At 35.7% G+C, this 16484-nt stretch overlaps 1 long non-coding RNA gene across 4 annotated transcripts in view; it reads right to left on the bottom strand.

The window, feature by feature from the left end:
* Positions 1–4165: 4165 nt before the first annotated feature.
* LOC128611467 (uncharacterized) overlaps positions 4166–16484 on the bottom strand; it is a 24253-nt gene continuing 11934 nt past the window's right edge. For 2 of the 4 annotated variants that reach the window (XR_008386564.1, XR_008386563.1), the window contains exons 2-3: positions 15113–16484; positions 4166–4762 (exon numbers count right to left, since the gene is read on the bottom strand). The exon at positions 15113–16484 is cut by the window's right edge and continues 1163 nt beyond it. This is a non-coding gene — a long non-coding RNA (uncharacterized LOC128611467). The remainder of the gene's footprint in view (positions 4763–15112) is intronic. The other 2 variants (XR_008386565.1, XR_008386562.1) reach the window with 2 other exon arrangements.

Raw genomic sequence — 16484 nt, 5'->3', positions numbered from 1 at the left:
GAGGAAAGCCACGCCCCCTTTCTCAGGAAGGTAATTTATCAGGTATGATGCCTTACTTAGGAATGAAAAGCTTCTTAAAGTGGCACTGATGCACATTAAGGCCACACCTACTTCACAGGACTGATGGGTACAGTGGCCACACCTCCTTTAGTGGAACTGACAGACGCACACGCCACACTTCCTTCTCTAAAACTGACAGGTACACAGGCCACGCCTCTGCCAGTGAGAGTGACAGGCACATAGGCCACACCTCCTTCACTAAAACGGACAGACACTGTTGCCACGCCTCCTCTAAAACGGCCATGCCTCTTTTACTAAGACTGAAACAGAGGCCACACCTCGTATAAAAGAGGCCACGCCTCCTTCACCACCACTTACAGATACAGGCCACACCTCCTTCACTGTGATTGGCACACACACAGGCTACACCTCCTTCATTGTGACTGACAGACATACAGACCACGCCTTCTTTACTAAAACTGAAATACACATAGGCCACGCCTTCTTTAACAACTGAAAGATGTCTAGGCCACGCCTTCTTTTAAAAGTAACAGACACACAGGCCATGCCTTCTTTACTAAGAAACAGAGACATCTGGAAGGGCGAGAGAGAGAGAGAGAGAGAGAGAGAGAGAAGAAATGTCTTGACGTAAGATGTGAAATCACACACACACACACACACACACACACACACACACATCTAAGACCTTTAATAGTGATATTTGAGGAGGGATGAGTATGTTGTTCCTCTGAAAGAAATGCCACATTTCTCCGTCCCCCCCTCTCTAAACCTCTCTCGTCCTCACGCTCCGTCTCTCTCTCCTCTCCATCACGCCATCCTGCGGGTTTCTGAAACACAATAAAAACACACTTACCCTCCGACCTTTCCTGCTTCTGCGTCTCAGAGCTCGTGCGCTAGTTCTCTGGCCTGCACGCGGCGCGTTTTTAAAAGATCAACCAAACCAGCGGCTTTTGATCAGCGCTAACGTCACACTCGCGTTTCATCAGTGAAATCTTACGAAGGAAATTTGCATTTTGTTTTCTCTGCGCTGACCTCTGAAGGGGCGCGCCTTCACTCTGCAGATTCAAAATGGAGGACGCGCTAATTTTAGCACTCATCGGATTTTATATCGAACCTCTAGCAAGCATGCTGGCGTGCTAACAAAGTCCCAGACGTACAAAACATCCAGACTTGATGAAGTGTCGCTACATTCGTTTAAGAAAGTCGCAGTCGAGCGAGAAAGCTAACGAAACCGGGATCAAGCCCTGTACTCCGAAGCTAAACTGCTGAGTCATGGCTACGCTGCTCAAAGTCCTGACTTGGCTTCACATTCAAACCGGATAAACGAGTGTCTTACTCTCTCATCTTTCGCTTTCTATTTCTGTCTTACTTCTTTCTCTCTCCTCATCTCTTTTTCTGTTTCTCATTCTTCTTCTCTTCCTCTCAGACTCATTTTATTGTGTCTACTGGTTTTTACCCTCTTTTCAACTCTTCACCATTCATTCACCCCTTTATTTCTGATTCACTCTTTCATTTCCTCTTTGTAGTTTTCGGCACTTATTCTGCTTCATTTTCTGTCTCACTCTTGTTTCATCTCTTTTTCTTCCCCTGTTTGTCTCACTCTCTTTTCATCTCTCGTTTTCCTTCTTTTTGTGTCTCATTTTTCTCTTGCTTTCCTTCTTTCTCTCTCTCTTTTCACCTCTCGTTTTCCTTCTTTCTGTCTCTCTCTCTTTTTGTCTCTCGCTTTCCTTCATTCTGTCTCACTCTCTTTTTGTCCCTCGTTTTCCTCCTTTCTCTCTCTCTCTCTCATTTCCTCTCTCATTTTCCTTCTTCCTATCTCACTGTCTCTTCATCTCTCGTCTTCCTCCTTTCTGTTTTACTGTTTCTGTCCCTCTTTCTCACCTCTCTTTCTGTCTCACTCTCTCTCTCTCTTTTTTTTTATCTTACTCTCTATTCATTTCTTTTTCCTGACTCACGTTGTTTGTCTTTTTGTCCCTCTCTCAGACACAGAGGCCACACGTTACCGTTCTTCTTCTTTTTTTGTTTCTGTCTTAATCTATTTTTCTGTCCCCGTTTGCCTTTCTGTCTCCATCTTTGTTTTACTTTTCTTTATTTCGCTCTCATTCTCTCTCTCTCTCTCTTTTTAATTTTTTTTAAAAATCTGTCTCGTTTTCCTGTCTTGTTCTCGTTTTCTCTTTATTTTCCTTCCTATTTAACGTCTTCATTCTGTCTCTCTCTCTCCTTTTGTCTCTTGTTTCGGTCGTACACCTCCCCCCCCCACCCCTTCTCTCAGTTGTACACTTCTTATCTTTTTCTTACTTTCTATCCCTACTTTCTGTCTTGCTCTCTTTTTCTATTGATCTCTCTCTCCGTCTGTCCTGCTCCCTGTTTTTCTGTCTCGCTCTTCCTTACATGTCTCACTTGTTCTCTGTATTGCTTCCTGTCTGACTTTCTTTTATTCACCTCTTGTCCTTTCTCAGTCTTTCTCTCTCAGCGCCCCCCACACCCCAAAAAAAATAAAATAAATAAAAGCGTGCACATGTTTTCTCTCACAAAGTGATTTTTGAAGCCGTGTGTTTTGACGTTTTGATCATGGCCGACCCCGTCAGAGGCGCGTGCGTCTCGTCAAGTTAAGGTTACATTCGGCCCATTCATTTTGTATAAGGCCTTGCTCGGCTAAACACGCACAAAGGGAACGCAGCGACCGAGCGACCGGGCCACAATCGCGCCGACATGACCATTGAGAGCCGTGACAGCTCAATTCTTTCGGCCCTCTTTTTGGACCGAGAGGCTCATTAGGAGCCCGGCTCGGCCTCACACGGAGGTGACGGATTGCTTTCAGAGCTCGGCCCTGGACGAAGCAAATGAGTTCAGATCAACCGCGGCTTTCCCATTAAAAAAACATATTAGTGCTAATAGGCTTCTGGGTTCGTCGGAGCTCTCCGCTCTGGTTTTCTTCCCCGTCGCTAAGTAGCCGAACCTGTCTCCGCATGCACTTACACATTTACACCAGATTTCCAGGAAGAAAAAAAAAGTGACGGTGAGGTGAGACGGGTCGTTTCTTTTTTTTTTTTCTTCCCCCTCGTCCAGCCTGAAAATAATGGGCTCGGTAATGAACAGCAGCGCTTTATTAAGAGCGCTTAAATTACGCTCTTCACCACAGGATAGACTCCTTTTATTCCCTACAATTGGAGAAATGAAACGTACGGGCTGAAAGAAAGAAAGAAAGAGAAAAAAAAAGGTCTGCGTCCGGGCGTTTAGCTTGACTCTCGTACCATCTGAATTGAGACTAATGTCCAATTACGCCGTCAGTGCCGTTGACTTGAATATGATGTGGCAATGAAAAAAGATTTTCTTTTTTTAAGCGAGTGGATCATAACCTTTTCGTGACAATCCACGCTCGAGGATCTTTAAATCCAAACGTCTCCATTTTTAATGCTTCGTTTGACAGGTTTGGCGGCGTCGACCGTACGTAACACGGACGGGACGAGGCTAATTAAACGTTACGCTCGTTTAACACATTTGTACCGTCGTTTGAAGGGGAAAAGAGGTCTGCCGTTAGCCATGCTAAGGTTTAAACACGCTACTGTATTAGCACGTGGTTAGTTTCTCAATTAATTCGCATCTATTACATACGACAGTCGTAATTCATCTCATTCTGTTCAAGTGCTTACATATCACAAGAACACTGCTGCGAGGCAACTGGGAAATACAGCTGCTGAGAATTAGCAAGCTAATCGCTTAGGCTAACAAGTTACCTAGCTAGCATAACGTCGCCGTTAAGTCTTTTATAGACTATAAAAACACAAAATGGCAGTGAGACAGAAACATCCGGAAGGTCAACATCTTCCTTAACAATGACCGCTAACAATTTTTTACCTCAGAAATTGTTCGTGTGAATATCATGAACGTAGCATTAATGCTAACGCTAAAAATAGTACCCTTCACAGAGTGACACTTGTGGTGGCAGTAGTAGTAACAGTAGTAGCTGTGCTATTAGTATTATTCTTACTACTGGTATTAGTATTATTAACAGCAGTAGTAATAGCCGTATCAGTACTATTAGTAGTAGCATCACTAGCCGTAGTTGTAATAATAGTAGTAGTAATACTCATGGTAGTAGTAGTGTTACTAGTATTAACAGTACTAGCTGAATTGCTAGTAAAATAAGCGGCAGTACTAGTAGTAGTATTACTAGCCGGAGTAGTAGTAGTATTAATACTTCTAGTATTAGCGATAATAGCAATCGTAGTAGGAGTATTTGTATGAATATTACTGATTGTATTGCTAGCAGAAGTAGAAGTCGTAATATTACCAGCCATAGTAGTAGAAGTAGTAGTAATATTACTAGCAGTAGTAGTACTAGGAGTATTTGTATGAATATTACCGGTTGTATTACTAGTAAAAGTAGCAGCAGTGGTAGTAGTGTTACTTCTTATTATTACCAGTGTTAGTCTTAGTATTAGTGTTATTCTTATTTCTAATGGTTGTCTTAGCGCATATTGAATGCTATTCATTTACAGGATTTTTAAATGATGTAGGGATTATGGCGACTGTGTGTAAAGACACTTCCTGGAACATCACATAACATCTTCCCAGAATGCTGTGCGCTGTAACACCACGTGTCTTTAATTTAATAAGTGTCCACTCAGAGTGTGTGACCCCACGCTGGCTCTCTCTCTCTCTCTGTGTCTGTCTCTCTCGGCCCGTACTCGTCTCTCACTAATTTCATTCCCTTCACCTGCACTCAAATGTGTTTCCCCTGAAGCGAGACACACACACACACACACACACACACACACACACACACACACACACACGACTCGTTATTCAAGACTGTCTCACTCCTCTCTCCCTGTCGCTCTTTCTCTCACCTTATGTATTGCTTTCGATTGTTCTCTTTCTTGTTTACTCTCATTTCTTTGTCATACTCTCTCTTTCTGTCCCCCTCTATTTGCGTCTGCTATTTTTCTTTCTTTTTTTGTCCCTCTCTTTCTGCCTTACTTACTTTTCTGTCTTTCTCTTCTTTTGTCTGTCTTTGTTTGCCTGAATCTTTCTCTCCTCTTCACCGTCTCTCTTTCTCTCATCTCCCTTCCTTACTTTTTGTCTCTCGACATTTTTTCTTTTCTTTTCTTTCTCATTCTTTTTTTTTTTGCTTTCCTCTACTCGCTCATTTTCCCTACATCTTTCTGTACGTACTTTGTCTGTCTAATCTACTCAATAGCACAATGTGGACAAAATGGTACTTCAGTTCCATAATGAACCAGGCACTACGAAAGAAAACATCACTTCCTGTTTCCTGTCAGGTCGCAAAAGGACCTTAGTGCAGGATTTATAAGTGCTGATGTGGTTCTGAAGCGTGTGTTGAGGAAGATTCTGGCCTGATTTGCGTGTTTGTTTTGAGGTGTGTGTTTTGACCGTGTGGAACGCTACACGCTGTAATCGGTTTTGTCGTCAGAGTCGTAAACACGCAGCGGCTCGAGCCGAGCTGTCAGTCAGCGCCGTGCAGCCAGATTGGCCCGTAATTAGAGCAGCTAAGAGCATATGATTTTAGGTAATTGCCTTGACGAAGGGTCGAGCGAAGCAGCGCTTAATTACCTGAGCACACTCGCTCGCAGGTGCACAGCGGGGAGCGGCCTTTTACCGCCTTTTTTCTCTCGTCGGTTTTTAAACCCCCCTCCCCTTTTTTTATGTGACTGAAATTGAAGGGCTGTGTGGGAGGATTTACACTCCACTGTTCCTATTTCTCTACACAAAAAAAGAGAGAAAACTCAACCGGTATTTGGACAGATGTGGAAATCTGTATAGTCTACTTCTGCCTTCATACAAAAATCACACAAATGACACTAACGTCCATTTTGGTATCTTCTAGTACTATTACTATTAGTAGAGCAGTAGTATTAGTATTCTAATATTACTAGTAATACTACTAGATGATATTACTAACAGTAGTAGCAGCAGCAGCAACAGCACTATTGGTATTCTAATATTACCAGTCGTACTGTTAGTAGAAGTAATAGCAGTAGTAGTATTACTAGTAGAAGTAATAGCAGTAGTAGTATTACTAGTAGAAGTAATAGCAGTAGTAGTATTACTAGTAGAAGTAATAGCAGTAGTAGTATTACTAGTAGAAGTAATAGCAGTAGTAGTATTACTAGTAGAAGTAATAGCAGTAGTATTACTAGTAGAAGTAATAGCAGTAGTAGTATTACTAGTAGAAGTAATAGCAGTAGTAGTATTACTAGTAGAAGTAATAGCAGTAGTAGTATTACTAGTAGAAGTAATAGCAGTAGTATTACTAGTAGAAGTAATAGCAGTAGTAGTATTACTAGTAGAAGTAATAGCAGTAGTATTACTAGTAGAAGTAATAGCAGTAGTAGTATTACTAGTAGAAGTAATAGCGGTAGTAGTATTACTAGTAGAAGTAATAGCGGTAGTAGTATTACTAGTAGAAGTAATAGCGGTAGTAGTATTACTAGTAGAAGTAATAGCGGTAGTAGTATTACTAGTAGAAGTAATAGCGGTAGTAGTATTACTAGTAGAAGTAATAGCGGTAGTAGTATTACTAGTAGAAGTAATAGCAGTAGTATTACTAGTAGAAGTAATAGCAGTAGTAGTATTACTAGTAGAAGTAATAGCAGTAGTAGTATTACTAGTAGAAGTAATAGCAGTAGTAGTATTACTAGTAGAAGTAATAGCAGTAGTATTACTAGTAGAAGTAATAGCAGTAGTAGTATTACTAGTAGAAGTAATAGCAGTAGTAGTATTACTAGTAGAAGTAATAGCAGTAGTAGTATTACTAGTTGAAGTAATAGCAGTAGTATTATTACTAGTAGAAGTAATAGCAGTAGTAGTATTACTAGTAGAAGTAATAGCAGTAGTAGTATTACTAGTAGAAGTAATAGCATAGTAGTATTATTACTAGTAGAAGTAATAGCAGTAGTGGTATTACTAGTAGAAGTAATAGCATAGTAGTATTATTACTAGTAGAAGTAATAGCAGTAGTAGTATTACTAGTAGAAGTAATAGCATAGTAGTATTATTACTAGTAGAAGTAATAGCAGTAGTAGTATTACTAGTAGAAGTAATAGCATAGTAGTATTATTACTAGTAGAAGTAATAGCAGTAGTAGTATTACTAGTAGAAGTAATAGCAGTAGTAGTATTACTAGTAGAAGTAATAGCAGTAGTAGTATTACTAGTAGAAGTAATAGCATAGTAGTATTATTACTAGTAGAAGTAATAGCAGTAGTGGTATTACTAGTAGAAGTAATAGCAGTGGTAGTATTACTAGTAGAAGTAATAGCAGTAGTAGTATTACTAGTAGAAGTAATAGCAGTAGTAGTATTACTAGTAGAAGTAATAGCAGTAGTAGTATTACTAGTAGAAGTAATAGCAGTAGTAGTATTACTAGTAGAAGTAATAGCATAGTAGTATTATTACTAGTAGAAGTAATAGCAGTAGTAGTATTACTAGTAGAAGTAATAGCAGTAGTAGTATTACTAGTAGAAGTAATAGCAGTAGTAGTATTACTAGTAGAAGTAATAGCATAGTAGTATTATTACTAGTAGAAGTAATAGCAGTAGTGGTATTACTAGTAGAAGTAATAGCAGTGGTAGTATTACTAGTAGAAGTAATAGCAGTAGTAGTATTACTAGTAGAAGTAATAGCAGTAGTAGTATTACTAGTAGAAGTAATAGCAGTAGTAGTATTACTAGTAGAAGTAATAGCAGTAGTAGTATTACTAGTAGAAGTAATAGCATAGTAGTATTATTACTAGTAGAAGTAATAGCAGTAGTAGTATTACTAGTAGAAGTAATAGCAGTAGTAGTATTACTAGTAGAAGTAATAGCAGTAGTAGTATTACTAGTAGAAGTAATAGCATAGTAGTATTATTACTAGTAGAAGTAATAGCAGTAGTAGTATTACTAGTAGAAGTAATAGCAGTGGTAGTATTACTAGTAGAAGTAATAGCAGTAGTAGTATTACTAGTAGAAATAATAGCAGTAGTAGTATTACTAGTAGAAGTAATAGCAGTAGTAGTATTACTAGTAGAAGTAATAGCAGTAGTAGTATTACTAGTAGAATTAATAACAATAGTATTACTAGTAGAAGTAATAGCAGTAGTAGTATTACTAGTAGAAGTAATAGCAGTAGTATTATTACTAGTAGAAGTAATAGCAGTAGTAGTATTACTAGTAGAAGTAATAGCAGTAGTAGTATTACTAGTAGAAGTAATAGCAGTAGTAGTATTACTAGTAGAAGTAATAGCATAGTAGTATTATTACTAGTAGAAGTAATAGCAGTAGTGGTATTACTAGTAGAAGTAATAGCAGTGGTAGTATTACTAGTAGAAGTAATAGCAGTAGTAGTATTACTAGTAGAAGTAATAGCAGTAGTAGTATTACTAGTAGAAGTAATAGCAGTAGTAGTATTACTAGTAGAAGTAATAGCATAGTAGTATTATTACTAGTAGAAGTAATAGCAGTAGTGGTATTACTAGTAGAAGTAATAGCAGTGGTAGTATTACTAGTAGAAGTAATAGCAGTAGTAGTATTACTAGTAGAAGTAATAGCAGTAGTAGTATTACTAGTAGAATTAATAACAATATTATTACTAGTAGAAGTAATAGCAGTAGTAGTAATACTAGTAGAAGTAATAGCAGTAGTAGTATTACCAGTAGAAGTAATAGCAGTAGTAGTATTACTAGTAGAAGTAATAGCAGTAGTATTACTAGTAGAAGTAATAGCAGTAGTAGTATTACTAGTAGAAGTAATAGCAGTAGTAGTATTATTAGTAGAAGTAATAGCAGTAGTAGTATTACTAGTAGAAGTAATAGCAGTAGTAGTATTACTAGTAGAAGTAATAGCAGTAGTATTACTAGTAGAAGTAATAGCAGTAGTATTATTACTAGTAGAAGTAATAGCAGTAGTAGTATTGCTAGTAGAAGTAATAGCAGTAGTAGTATTACTAGTAGAAGTAATAGCAGTAGTATTATTACTAGAAGAAGTAATAGCAGTAGTGGTATTACTAGTAGAAGTTATAGCAGTAGTAGTATTACTAGTAGAAGTAATAGCAGTAGTAGTATTACTAGTAGAAGTAATAGCAGTAGTAGTATTACTAGTAGAAGTAATAGCAGTAGTAGTATTACTAGTAGAAGTAATAGCAGTAGTATTATTACTAGTAGAAGTAATAGCAGTAGTAGTATTACTAGTAGAAATAATAGCAGTAGTGGTATTACTAGTAGAAGTAATAGCAGTCGTAGTATTACTAGTAGAAGTAATAGCAGTAGTATTACTAGTAGAAGTAATAGCAGTAGTAGTATTACTAGTAGAAGTAATAGCAGTAGTATTATTACTAGTAGAAGTAATAGCAGTAGTAGTATTACTAGTAGAAGTAATAGCAGTAGTAGTATTACTAGTAGAAGTAATAGCAGTAGTAGTATTACTAGTAGAAGTAATAGCAGTAGTATTACTAGTAGAAGTAATAGCAGTAGTAGTATTACTAGTAGAAGTAATAGCAATAGTATTACTAGTAGAAGTAATAGCAGTAGTAGTATTACTAGTAGAAGTAATAGCAGTAGTAGTATTACTAGTAGAAGTAATAGCAGTAGTAGTATTACTAGTAGAAGTAATAGCAGTAGTATTACTAGTAGAAGTAATAGCAGTAGTATTACTAGTAGAAGTAATAGCAGTAGTAGTATTACTAGTAGAAGTAATAGCAGTAGTATTACTAGTAGAAGTAATAGCAGTAGTAGTATTACTAGTAGAAGTAATAGCAGTAGTAGTATTACTAGTAGAAGTAATAGCAGTGGTAGTATTACTAGTAGAAGTAATAGCAGTAGTAGTATTACTAGTAGAAGTAATAGCAGTGGTAGTATTACTAGTAGAAGTAATAGCAGTAGTATTACTAGTAGAAGTAATAGCAGTAGTAGTATTACTAGTAGAAGTAACAGCAGTAGTAGTATTACTAGTAGAAGTAATAGCAGTAGTAGTATTACTAGTAGAAGTAATAGCAGTAGTAGTATTACTGGTAGGAGTAATAGCAGTAGTAGTATTACTGGTAGAAGTAATAGCAGTAGTAGTATTACTAGTAGAAGTAATAGCAGTAGTAGTATTACTAGTAGAAGTAATAGCAGTAGTAGTATTACTAGTAGAAGTAATAGCAGTAGTAGTATTACTAGTAGAAGTAATAGCAGTGGTAGTATTACTAGTAGAAGTAATAGCAGTGGTAGTATTAGTAGTAGAAGTAATAGCAGTAGTAGTATTACTAGTAGAAGTAATAGCAGTAGTATTACTAGTAGAAGTAATAGCAGTAGTAGTATTACTAGTAGAAGTAATAGCAGTAGTAGTATTACTAGTAGAAGTAATAGCAGTAGTAGTATTACTAGTAGGAGTAATAGCAGTAGTAGTATTACTGGTAGAAGTAACAGCAGTAGTAGTATTACTAGTAGGAGTAATAGCAGTAGTAGTATTACTGGTAGAAGTAATAGCAGTAGTAGTATTACTAGTAGAAGTAATAGCAGTAGTAGTATTACTAGTAGAAGTAATAGCAGTAGTATTACTAGTAGAAGTAATAGCAGTAGTAGTATTACTAGTAGAAGTAATAGCAGTAGTATTACTAGTAGAAGTAATAGCAGTAGTAGTATTACTAGTAGAAGTAATAGCAGTAGTAGTATTACTAGTAGAAGTAATAGCAGTAGTATTACTAGTAGAAGTAATAGCAGTAGTATTACTAGTAGAAGTAATAGCAGTAGTAGTATTACTAGTAGAAGTAATAGCAGTAGTATTATTACTAGTAGAAGTAATAGCAGTAGTAGTATTACTAGTAGAAGTAATAGCAGTAGTAGTATTACTAGTAGAAGTAATAGCAGTAGTAGTATTACTAGTAGAAGTAATAGCAGTAGTATTACTAGTAGAAGTAATAGCAGTAGTAGTATTACTAGTAGAAGTAATAGCAATAGTATTACTAGTAGAAGTAATAGCAGTAGTAGTATTACTAGTAGAAGTAATAGCAGTAGTAGTATTACTAGTAGAAGTAATAGCAGTAGTAGTATTACTAGTAGAAGTAATAGCAGTAGTAGTATTACTAGTAGAAGTAATAGCAGTAGTATTACTAGTAGAAGTAATAGCAGTAGTATTACTAGTAGAAGTAATAGCAGTAGTAGTATTACTAGTAGAAGTAATAGCAGTAGTATTACTAGTAGAAGTAATAGCAGTAGTAGTATTACTAGTAGAAGTAATAGCAGTAGTATTACTAGTAGAAGTAATAGCAGTAGTAGTATTACTAGTAGAAGTAATAGCAGTAGTAGTATTACTAGTAGAAGTAATAGCAGTAGTAGTATTACTAGTAGAAGTAATAGCAGTAGTAGTATTACTAGTAGAAGTAATAGCAGTAGTAGTATTACTAGTAGAATAGCAGTAGTAGTATTACTAGTAGAAGTAATAGCAGTAGTAGTATTACTAGTAGAAGTAATAGCAGTAGTAGTATTACTAGTAGAAGTAATAGCAGTAGTAGTATTACTAGTAGAAGTAATAGCAGTAGTATTACTAGTAGAAGTAATAGCAGTAGTAGTATTACTAGTAGAAGTAATAGCAGTAGTAGTATTACTAGTAGAAGTAATAGCAGTAGTAGTATTACTAGTAGAAGTAATAGCAGTAGTAGTATTACTAGTAGAAGTAATAGCAGTAGTATTACTAGTAGAAGTAATAGCAGTAGTAGTATTACTAGTAGAAGTAATAGCAGTAGTAGTATTACTAGTAGAAGTAATAGCAGTAGTATTACTAGTAGAAGTAATAGCAGTAGTATTACTAGTAGAAGTAATAGCAGTAGTAGTATTACTAGTAGAAGTAATAGCAGTAGTATTATTACTAGTAGAAGTAATAGCAGTAGTAGTATTACTAGTAGAAGTAATAGCAGTAGTAGTATTACTAGTAGAAGTAATAGCAGTAGTAGTATTACTAGTAGAAGTAATAGCAGTAGTATTACTAGTAGAAGTAATAGCAGTAGTAGTATTACTAGTAGAAGTAATAGCAATAGTATTACTAGTAGAAGTAATAGCAGTAGTAGTATTACTAGTAGAAGTAATAGCAGTAGTAGTATTACTAGTAGAAGTAATAGCAGTAGTAGTATTACTAGTAGAAGTAATAGCAGTAGTAGTATTACTAGTAGAAGTAATAGCAGTAGTATTACTAGTAGAAGTAATAGCAGTAGTATTACTAGTAGAAGTAATAGCAGTAGTAGTATTACTAGTAGAAGTAATAGCAGTGGTAGTATTACTAGTAGAAGTAATAGCAGTAGTAGTATTACTAGTAGAAGTAATAGCAGTGGTAGTATTACTAGTAGAAGTAATAGCAGTAGTATTACTAGTAGAAGTAATAGCAGTAGTAGTATTACTAGTAGAAGTAACAGCAGTAGTAGTATTACTAGTAGAAGTAATAGCAGTAGTAGTATTACTAGTAGGAGTAATAGCAGTAGTAGTATTACTGGTAGAAGTAATAGCAGTAGTAGTATTACTAGTAGAAGTAATAGCAGTAGTAGTATTACTAGTAGAAGTAATAGCAGTAGTAGTATTACTAGTAGAAGTAATAGCAGTGGTAGTATTACTAGTAGAAGTAATAGCAGTGGTAGTATTACTAGTAGAAGTAATAGCAGTGGTAGTATTACTAGTAGAAGTAATAGCAGTGGTAGTATTACTAGTAGAAGTAATAGCAGTAGTATTACTAGTAGAAGTAATAGCAGTAGTAGTATTACTAGTAGAAGTAACAGCAGTAGTAGTATTACTAGTAGAAGTAATAGCAGTAGTAGTATTACTAGTAGAAGTAATAGCAGTAGTAGTATTACTGGTAGGAGTAATAGCAGTAGTAGTATTACTGGTAGAAGTAATAGCAGTAGTAGTATTACTAGTAGAAGTAATAGCAGTAGTAGTATTACTAGTAGAAGTAATAGCAGTAGTAGTATTACTAGTAGAAGTAATAGCAGTGGTAGTATTACTAGTAGAAGTAATAGCAGTGGTAGTATTACTAGTAGAAGTAATAGCAGTGGTAGTATTACTAGTAGAAGTAATAGCAGTAGTAGTATTACTAGTAGAAGTAATAGCAGTAGTAGTATTACTAGTAGAAGTAATAGCAGTAGTAGTATTACTAGTAGAAGTAATAGCAGTAGTAGTATTACTAGTAGGAGTAATAGCAGTAGTAGTATTACTGGTAGAAGTAACAGCAGTAGTAGTATTACTAGTAGGAGTAATAGCAGTAGTAGTATTACTGGTAGAAGTAATAGCAGTAGTAGTATTACTAGTAGAAGTAATAGCAGTAGTAGTATTACTAGTAGAAGTAATAGCAGTAGTATTACTAGTAGAAGTAATAGCAGTAGTAGTATTACTAGTAGAAGTAATAGCAGTAGTAGTATTACTAGTAGAAGTAATAGCAGTAGTAGTATTACTAGTAGAAGTAATAGCAGTAGTAGTATTACTAGTAGAATAGCAGTAGTAGTATTACTAGTAGAAGTAATAGCAGTAGTAGTATTACTAGTAGAAGTAATAGCAGTAGTAGTATTACTAGTAGAAGTAATAGCAGTAGTAGTATTACTAGTAGAAGTAATAGCAGTAGTATTACTAGTAGAAGTAATAGCAGTAGTAGTATTACTAGTAGAAGTAATAGCAGTAGTATTACTAGTAGAAGTAATAGCAGTAGTAGTATTACTAGTAGAAGTAATAGCAGTAGTATTACTAGTAGAAGTAATAGCAGTAGTAGTATTACTAGTAGAAGTAATAGCGGTAGTAGTATTACTAGTAGAAGTAATAGCAGTAGTATTACTAGTAGAAGTAATAGCAGTAGTAGTATTACTAGTAGAAGTAATAGCAGTAGTATTACTAGTAGAAGTAATAGCAGTAGTAGTATTACTAGTAGAAGTAATAGCAGTAGTATTACTAGTAGAAGTAATAGCAGTAGTAGTATTACTAGTAGAAGTAATAGCAGTAGTAGTATTACTAGTAGAAGTAATAGCAGTAGTAGTATTACTAGTAGAAGTAATAGCAGTAGTAGTATTACTAGTAGAAGTAATAGCAGTAGTAGTATTACTAGTAGAATAGCAGTAGTAGTATTACTAGTAGAAGTAATAGCAGTAGTAGTATTACTAGTAGAAGTAATAGCAGTAGTAGTATTACTAGTAGAAGTAATAGCAGTAGTAGTATTACTAGTAGAAGTAATAGCAGTAGTAGTATTACTAGTAGAAGTAATAGCAGTAGTATTACTAGTAGAAGTAATAGCAGTAGTAGTATTACTAGTAGAAGTAATAGCAGTAGTAGTATTACTAGTAGAAGTAATAGCAGTAGTAGTATTACTGGTAGAAGTAATAGCAGTAGTAGTATTACTAGTAGAAGTAATAGCAGTAGTAGTATTACTAGTAGAAGTAATAGCAGTAGTAGTATTACTAGTAGAAGTAATAGCAGTAGTAGTATTACTAGTAGAAGTAATAGCAGTAGTAGTATTACTAGTAGAAGTAATAGCAGTAGTAGTATTACTAGTAGAAGTAATAGCAGTAGTAGTATTACTAGTAGAAGTAATAGCAGTAGTAGTATTACTAGTAGAAGTAATAGCAGTAGTAGTATTACTAGTAGAAGTAATAGCAGTAGTAGTATTACTAGTAGAAGTAATAGCAGTAGTAGTATTACTAGTAGAAGTAATAGCAGTAGTAGTATTACTAGTAGAAGTAATAGCAGTAGTAGTATTACTAGTAGAAGTAATAGCAGTAGTAGTATTACTAGTAGAAGTAATAGCAGTAGTAGTATTACTAGTAGAAGTAATAGCAGTAGTATTATTACTAGTAGAAGTAATAGCAGTAGTAGTATTACTAGTAGAAGTAATAGCAGTAGTAGTATTACTAGTAGAAGTAATAGCAGTAGTAGTATTACTAGTAGAAGTAATAGCAGTAGTATTATTACTAGTAGAAGTAATAGCAGTAGTAGTATTACTAGTAGAAGTAATAGCAGTAGTAGTATTACTAGTAGAAGTAATAGCAGTAGTAGTATTACTAGTAGAAGTAATAGCAGTAGTAGTATTATTTTTATTAATGCTTCAACTTGAAGACCGTGTTAGTGTTTCTGAAATGCGTACCAAATTTCCCCTCAGGGATCAATAAAGCACATCCTTCCATCCTTATCTTCCTCTCTTTCTCTTCCATTCTATCTCTCTGCTTTCTCATTTTTCCTCTTTCTCACTTCTGCCTCTATCGTCTTTTCTTTTTCTATCTCTCACCCCATCTTATCATTGCCCTTGTTCGACTCGTCGCTCTTCCTTTGCTCTCTTTTCTCTGCAGTTTCTTTCGTCTCTCCTTCGTATTGTTTGTGCCTGTCTCTCTTATCTCTTTTATTTTTATTCATCTTTTTCTGCACCTTATCCTTTCCTTCATCAGTCTCTCTCTCTCTCTCTCTCTCTCTCTCTCACTCTCTTGTACTTCCTATTCTGTCTTACTGTCTTTCTTTCACCAGTCTTCTCTTTCTCACTCCGGTCTTTCCTCCTTTTATTTAGTTACATTTTTTTCTCTCTCGCTTTTTCTCTTGATCTCCCTCTTGTTCTTTGTGATTCTGTCCTTTTCTGTCTCACTCTCTCGTCTTATCTCTGTGAGACAGGTTTTAATCCCCACAGAACAGCAGAGTTTTGTTTCTCTAGAGACGTGTGGTGTTGTGATGCTGTGTGTGTGTGGAGGAAAATGGTGGAGAAAAAAATATTGATCATGTCCCACCTGGATGTGAGTGTTCAATCAATGTGTGTGTGTGTGTGTGTGTGTGTGTGTCTGTGTGTGTGTGCGAGAGAGAGAGAGAAAGAGAGAGAGAGAGAGAGAGGGGTGAGAATTCAATATCTGCTGTGTGTATGTCACAAATGTGTGTCTGTTTGATACGCGTGTGTGTGCGTGTGTGTCGGTGTGTGCATGTGTGTGTGTGCATGTGTGTGTGTGTGTGTGTATTTATGTATAATTGGTAGTGACAGATATGTGCATGTGTATAAATAAACCCTCATCTCTCTCTCTCTCTCTCTCTCTCTCACACACACACACACGCTCGCATTTATATATTTTCTCTTTTTTCTCTACTTCTTTTTGCTCTCAGTCTCTTTACCCTTTTTCTTCTTTCTATTTTCTTCATCATTTTCTCTTCTCTCCTTTTTTTCATCTCACTCTCTCTTTCACCTTTGCCTTTCTTCCTCTCTCTCTCTCTCCCTCTTTCTTCTTGCCCTGTTCTTCCGCTCTACCCACCTCGTTCTTCACTTCTATTTTTCCGTCTTTTTTGAACTTCTTTCTTTCACGTTTTCTCTTTTTTCCTTTCCGTTTCCTCCCTCAGTCTCTTTTATGCACCTCTATCGTTTCTCCCTCTATCTCTCTCTCTCCCTTTTCTTCTCTTTTTCTGCCTCATTTTATTCTTACTCTAATTTTTCCATCTCTTTTGTCTCTCATCTCTCTTTCATTCTGCACTTGTCCTTCCCTTTTTCT

Source organism: Ictalurus furcatus, chromosome 8, assembly GCF_023375685.1.
Source record: "Ictalurus furcatus strain D&B chromosome 8, Billie_1.0, whole genome shotgun sequence".
Classification (NCBI taxonomy): domain Eukaryota; kingdom Metazoa; phylum Chordata; class Actinopteri; order Siluriformes; family Ictaluridae; genus Ictalurus; species Ictalurus furcatus.
Note: the sequence above shows the minus strand (reverse complement) of the source record. Positions and strands in the feature narration are given on the sequence as shown.